The sequence below is a fragment of the Mixophyes fleayi genome, chromosome 6 (assembly GCF_038048845.1).
Source record: "Mixophyes fleayi isolate aMixFle1 chromosome 6, aMixFle1.hap1, whole genome shotgun sequence".
NCBI lineage: Eukaryota > Metazoa > Chordata > Amphibia > Anura > Limnodynastidae > Mixophyes > Mixophyes fleayi.
The window spans coordinates 192,096,998-192,105,003 of NC_134407.1; positions in this window are offsets into that span (position 1 = coordinate 192,096,998).

An 8,006-nucleotide genomic window follows, 5' to 3' on the forward strand; every position below is an offset into this window, starting at 1 on the left:
CAGTCAGGTTGAAAAGAACATGACTGCGGTGGCATTTCCGGTATAAAGAAATACTTCCTGTGTAACAAAACGCTTCCTGTAACAAGTGGATGGCAGTGATACAACTTTCACCATTCACATACAGCATACATCTACATCCTTTTTTTTCAACATAAAGAATAAACAAGTGTCGGTGTAAGACAGTGTGACAAGTGTTGAATGCGGAAAAAGTGTGCAACAAAGAACAAACATGAACTGAGAAAATGGGAGGTTAAATAACACAGTCCTGGAATTTTTGATTAGGCCTGAAAATTCTCCCAGACCTGGTGCCAAAGAAAGAGGCTAGTAGTGTGTCCGTTGTGTGAACAGACTAACTATTGGACCGGGGCATAGGACTGCCCTGCACCCTATAGATGAACCCTATAGATGTTTCTTCAGGGGACCCATTGTCCACGATGAGGGGTGATCTGACACCCTCAGTCATTGTCAGCTAAGGTGGTGGTGTTGGCTCTCACACCCCTAGGAGGTTATGTCTGTTGCACTCGTACAAAACACTGTCAGATTGTACCACATAGCAGTTGGGCCTGTTGCAAAATCCCTGCATAGTCATGGTTGTCAAACCCAAAAGGTGTCTGGATGGGGACGGTCTGCCCAGGGGACAATGGTCTCAAACAATGGGATGTTTTATCATGAGTGGCTTTGAGCTGCAAGCTGGAATTCTGCAGAGCATCTTGAATGTTGGTTTCAACTTGCAATCTTTGAACTTGGTGGTGGGAATGATGGTGTGGGTGCACCTGGACAGAAGGTGTTGAACATGAGAGGGAAGTTCCTCTCTTGCAGTATTTCACAAATTGAAGAGCACCATAAACACATTAGGACAATCTTTATAACATTTTTTTAACAGGTGATTCGCAGAACGAACTACCCTTTCTGCTAATCCATTGCACTGAGGATAGCAAGGACTGTTGGTGAAATGTGAGATGTCCCATTCATTGGTGAAAGTCTGGAACTCACCATTCATGAACTGAATGGCATTGTCAGTAAGTAGCTTGTGTGTTATGCCATGTGCTGAAAAGTCTCTTTTCATTTTGTTGATGATTGTGGCACGTGTCAGTTTGGGAAGATTATCTCAATCCAACCGGAATATGAATTCACTAACACCAGGTGATCTTTTCCCCTCCATTTAAAGAGATCTATAGCAACATATGACCAAGGGAGATCAATAACCTCATGGAGAGTGAGTGGTTTCTTGGCATGGTGGACGCGTAAACCATTGCAGGGGGCATAGGCAGCGACAACCTGCTCAATGTCAACAGTCATAGAGGGCAAAAATACAGCATCCTTAGCTCGCTGTATGGTGGCCTTGCATCCGGGTGCCCCTAGTGGGCCTGTTGATCATAGAAACCTCTAAGAGCATAGGGTATCATGAAATGCTTACCTCGCAAAAGGATGCCATCTGAGAGGGTTAATTCATCGCTGAAGACAAAGAAAGACGAAGTCATGAGACAGTTCCTTGAAGGAGGAAGGTCAGCCATGCAGAATAACACGAGACAACCGTTGGCAGAGGTCATCCATGAATGTCGCTTCACAAAGCTCCTCCATGCGCCTGGAGGAGAGGAAATCAAACTGCATGTCATCCAGGTCACCATTAGCTTTAGGGACACCTGAGTCCGGGAGGTGAGCACAGGATAAGGCGTCAGCTATATGGAGGTCCTTTCCACATTTATACACCACATCTAGATGGTATCTTTGGATCTTGAGCATGAAACGTTGAATTTGTGCTGAGACAGTATGCATGGGTTTGCGGAGAATAGTAATCAAGTTGGTGGTCTGTCTCAACCAACACTAAATGCTCACAAATAAACTCATGAAACTTTTGACAAGCAAATACTAGAGCCAACAGTTCCTTTTCAATCTGAGTGTAACACAGCTCAGTTTCAGTAAGGGACCTGGAAGCAAAACTTGATGGGTTTGTTACGCTGCAGGCATACAGCACTAAGACCATGCTGGGAGGCATCGGCAGAGATCACAACAGGAACATGCACATCAAAAAATTCTAGCACCAAGCTGGAAGTGAGCATAGCTTTGAGGCGAGAAATAGTAGCATGGCAATCCAACCAATTCCATTCAACGTTGTGCAAAGCTGCTGGAGCAGGGTTGTGACCTCAGTACTGAGGCATAAATTTTGAACGGTAGTTGGTCATACCCAAAAAGCGCTGCTAACTCATCTGTGGGGATAAGCATGTGTTGGGTAGCCTGTGTCTTGGCAGGATCCGGCTTAACACCTTCTGAAGTTAAGAACAACCAACATACAGGATCTCAGTGACTCTGAAACTACACCTGTCAGGGTTTAACTGCATGTTGATTTCACAGACTCTTTAGAGGACCTTGCGAAGGTGCATGCCGTGTTCTTCCATGGTGCGACCCAAAACAATTATGTCTTCTAAATTATCTCACAAGGATATCCCTCAAAAAGATGCTCCATGCAACATCGGAATACTTCACTCCCAGTGAAGTATTCCATAGATTTTAAGCTTGCGAGCAGGGCCTTTTTACCTCTACGTATGTATGTATTATCCAGTATTGTTTTATTACTGTTTGTTCCTAATTGTAAAGCGCTACAGAATCTGCTGGCGCTATATAAATAAATTATGTTGATGATAAAGTGAGACATTTGGAGGAAGTCATACCTTTCCCCAGGTGTTATGAACATGATGAGCATGGATGATCCCTTGCCCAATGTGATCTGCCATAATCCACATTTGGCATCCATAGTGGTAAATATTTTTGTATTTGGCATATCGTCTATCACTTGCTCCACAGTCCTGAGGCAGATGCGGCCTCATCAAAGCTTTGTTAAGATACACCAGGTCAATGCATATGCGTAGCGGATCATCTTTTTTTACTGTAGCAACCATATCAGTGGGGTAGCTTCAACCACCAGCGCTATAACGCCCAATACTGTCATGCGACTTAATTCCGCTATAACTTTTTTCTTCATTGCCAGAGGCACACACCCTAGGAGCACATATTGTGGGAGAAATAGTCTTGTCTAAATGCATGTGATAGGTGACTGGGAGTTTCCCAGTGGTTTTGGAATTTAACAGATCAGCAAAGTCTTTTAACTCTGGGATATCCTGTTGAATGACGCACATCAGCACTTAAAGTTATTAACCCTAATTTTATGCTGTCCAGCAAACCTAGGAGTGGTGTGACATTACCGTCCACTATATGAAATGGCAGCAGGACATTTGTGGAGTGCAATGTGACCACACCCATGGTATAGATTACGTGGCCACCGTAAGTAATTAGATTCACAGTGTGAGAACAGTCAATAGGTGTTTTGGGGTTTGTGTGCGTCAGTGTCAATATTTATTTTGGTGGCGTTATTTTTCTCCTTACCTCCTATTATGATAAATATTTCACCCTTTTTGTATCTGAGGCCAATACTCTCGCAGTGGAGAACCTGTGTCTGGGGTGTTTCCTGTAGGTGCATCTGCATTGTGAACTTGGTGCAGTGGGCTGCTGGAACATGCAGTGTAAGATTGTAATCAGTTTTAAGCTTAGGCCTTCACCAGCATGCAAAATCATTTTGCTTGCCACAAGCATTGCAGCGTTTATTGAAAGCAGAACATTTGTGGTGTTCAAGGGAATGGTGACCACTGCAATTCACACAGCATGATTGTTGTTGCGAGGGTTGCCGGATATCGCATGTATCAGACTCTATTTTTGAACTCCATTGCACAATTGTGGAACTGCTCATGTAGCATGCATATGTGCATAGCATTGTCCAGTGTTAATGCCTTCTCATGTAGTAGATGTGCACAAGTAACATTAATATAGGTCCCACACACAATCCTGTCTCTGATGAGTTCACTTGTTAATGTACCATAATCACATTTCTTTGCTAATAGTTTCAATCTGGCAGCATATGAATGGATAGTCTCAGAGGGGCTCTGCACAGCAGTGTTAAAAGCATGTCTGTCCATTATAACATTTTTCACTGGTAAACATATCTTTTTTATTAGTATGTCTGGATCCCCCTGATCCTCCGCCTCCAAATAGACAAATGAGTCTGCATCAGCAACAGCTAGATTGAGAAGGGTATATGCCTGTACCTTTTTCAATTTGTCTGAGAGCCCAGCACAGCCGCATGCGTGCCGTTTCTTCTTGAATTTGAGCCATGCGTCCACAATGAAAACCAGTGGAACAAGCAAAGTTTAGTAGCAATTATTTAGAGTAATGACTATCACAGTACACATTATATTTTAACTTTTAAAACCAGAGGAGAGGAGACTGAAGGGACAGGAAGCGCATCACAAAATATGACAAACTAATAGATAAGTGCATGATGATAGGAAAGGGAATAGTGTCACCATCTGTCTCTGGATGCAGCTCTGCATCTCCTCCCTAGATGCTGCTGAGCCTTGACTGATCCTGCCTACTATAGGTTAAGCTCACATTGTTGGATACGGATCATACTCACCTGTCTCTGGCCTTTAAAAAACTACCTCTCCCAGAAATCTGAGCTAGTTCAATAATTGTCTTTGTTGTGACTGGTTTCTAAGTGTAACTCCTGTGTTCTGTTCCTGACTCCCTGATCATCTCACTTGTCTGGTATCCAGCACACAACTAGACCTAGACCTCTGTGCTACCTGTGCCTGGTTCCTGCAGTTCTTCTCACTTGCCTGGTCTCCAGCTCACAAGCTTCCCAGCTTAATCTGGACTCCCTGTGTCTGCGCATTAGCTCACTTTCCTGGTATCTAGCACACCAGCTTTGTAGCTTGGCCTGGACATTGGGACTCTCTGTGCCTGCAGATCACCTCACCTGCCTGATAACTAGTCCTCAGCTTCTCAGCTTTTTTTGGCAATCCAGTACTTGTGTTATCTGCCTTTTCATTTGCTACATCCCAGTTTTACCTGTATGTTCCATGCTAAAATAAACCACCTTGTTTCATTTATATTTCTCTCCATTGTGTTCTCATACTAGGAATTCTGACAACTATTTTGTGATGTATGGGTGGTAAACTAGCAGTTTTCATTGTAACTTTCAATGAAAAAGTGTTTATTGAGAGACTTCTTAATTGGTTTGTCTCGTTTAACGTGACATGTTCAAAATGTAGCAAATTATGGTCATTGTTAATAGTGAAAGAGAAAAATGAAATGTGTACAAGTGAATAAAATCATTTGAGACGGCAGCCAAGGACAAATAAGACCAATGTGCAAGTGCAAATAAAAGAAAAATGTTGTTCGGCGCTCAGAAACAAACAATATATAAATATCACTGTCCGCATATACATAAAGGAGGATTTTGTGCCCAATATTTGAGCACCAGACAACATTTTTCTTTTATGGTACTTCTTAGCTGACAGAAGGAGGTTTCAGCCTGTCCAATCCTCATCATTAGAGTAAAGAAAACCCTCTATTCAGCTCTATTGATGTAGATATTATGCTGTGAGCTGTAGTTTCCTGACTTCAGATAATGTGAGGGATTCCTATTATTTACTACATGGTGGGAGGCAGGTGAGAAAGATGGAGGCATCTGCTGATTTTAACAACCAGACACATTTTTATTCTTTTGCCACTAGGCCAAATGTGCCCACTTAACACCTACTGCCTTTCACAGAGTTTGTCAGGAATCTCTCTGGCTACTCCCTGATCTAATATCTTACCATATATTCACACTGTCGAAAAATATATCACCTCTATTTTGTCAGGAAACCTCTCTTAACTGCCTTTACCAGTCACAAACCGCACTTTGCGCACTTGTGACTTGGAAGTGTTACACATGATTCCAGTGCTCAATCTTCCTCTCACCTATTGCACAGTTACAGATTTAGCTGAATCGCCCCCAAACAGCACTCGCACAACCACACCCACTTCGGTTTGCCACCACCTATTGAATAAGGGCAGTAGGACCCCAATATACTGTCTCACACTGGCACACAATGAGCACTCCTTGTTACACAGAGTTTAGCAAGGCACACACCAGCAAGCAAAATGTTAACACTTATCACGTCAAGGCTCTATGACACAAATGTACATGTAGGCACACACTCGGCTTGGTATACACATGTATTCACAATTCACACCTCAGCAATGAAAGGTGTTATGTATGTAATATTGCTACCTATTCAACTTCAACAAAGGTTTAGCATGGTCAAGCAATCTATCTCTTCTAGACAGGCAGTGGATTCATTTAGAGCAATAAGGACATCACTGTTAAAATTTTTAGACTTTTTGGGATATATTGAGCTATTGATAGCATTGGAATATCCGTGTTGAAAAGACAGAGAGATAGCTGAACATGCACATTGCAGAGAAAGAAAGAGTTCAACGGAGAAAGCGTAGATTTAGGTTTCCTTGACATAGAGGTGTTAGTGCAAGGCTAAAATAAGAGGTGTACAGAGAGAAAAGTAGAGGACTGAGTAGAGAGCATTGAGGCACCCCAACAGATAAAGGGAGTAGAGGAGAGGTCAGGGGCGGGCTGGCCCGGGTGGCAGGGGGGCATCGGTCCCCCGGGCCACGCAGAGGCAGCGCTGTTAGGGCCGGCCGGAAAGCTGGCCACCAGCCCCTCGGTTGAAAGATCTATTGATTTTGCTCGGCGGCCGCATCACATGACACGAGATGCGTAAGGCATCAGCGCACAGGCGGCAGCATCACATGACATGCGATGCGTCTGCGTCATTGTACGCGGCCGCATCGCATGTCATGTGATGCGGCCGCCTGTGTTCCCCCCCGGGCTGATATATGCCAGCCCGTGCCTGGGAGAGGTTGTGCTAGAGGTAGTAAACAGTGATGGAGCGGTTGAAGAGGTAAGAATGAACTAAGCAACAACTGTGCCACAAAGCTTGATGGAATGTGCATATGAGGGTGATGGTTGGTGTTGAAAATAGCACAGAGGTCCAGGTAGAGTAGGAGGATGGTATAATTACCATTCCACTTAGCTATGAGAATGTGTTTAGTCACTTTAGTGAAGGCAATCAATACTTCAAAATGATTTAAGCTAACAAAGCAGAAACTTATACTTTCAATTGTTGCTATTGTTGCCCCACTTGGTAGGGATGACTGCAAGTATTGCTGGTGTCAAAGTAGCTGTTTTGCTGTGATTTTTCTAAGCTTTAGCCCAATCAGAATATTAAATAAGATAATAATATATTAGGATTCTCTATGATTAGAACTGCTTCTGCTCAGTAAGAATTGTTCCTTAATGTATCATTTATGTCTGGTGCGCACTTTAATTATAATGTGTAATTTTATATATTACAGTATTAACTATATTACATTATAGTCACTTTAGTGAAGGCAATCAATACTTCAAAATGATTTAAGCTAACAAAGCAGAAACTTATACTTTCAATTGTTGCTATTGTTGCCCCACTTGGTAGGGATGACTGCAAGTATTGCTGGTGTCAAAGTAGCTGTTTTGCTGTGATTTTTCTAAGCTTTAGCCCAATCAGAATATTAAATAAGATAATAATATATTAGGATTCTCTATGATTAGAACTGCTTCTGCTCAGTAAGAATTGTTCCTTAATGTATCATTTATGTCTGGTGCGCACTTTAATTATAATGTGTAATTTTATATATTACAGTTGAAAGGTTACATACTGAGAAATTAGCTTTCAAATAGAATTAATCTATGTTGTTCTAACCAGTATAGTTACTGTATATTTGAAAATGATGTCTGTTTTCGAAATCAAATAAATCTAAGGGCCTCAGTCATTAAGACAAAGGCAAAAAATGAGTAAATTTGATCCTGGACAAGCAATGTTACAATGCAAGAGGTGCAAATTTGTTTATTATTTTGCACATAAGATGAATACTGGCTGTTTTTTCATGTAGCCCACAAAAACATCATAACTTTATTTTTACACTTAAATTTAAAGTTGATCTAGCACATGCCCTACCCTAACTATAAATCTGTCCTCACATTTTAAATGCACCTCTTCCTCCAATGCAACATGGTTTTGCCAAGGTGCACAGTTGCTCCTTTTTTTTTGCTTTGCTCAGCTTAGTGACTCAGT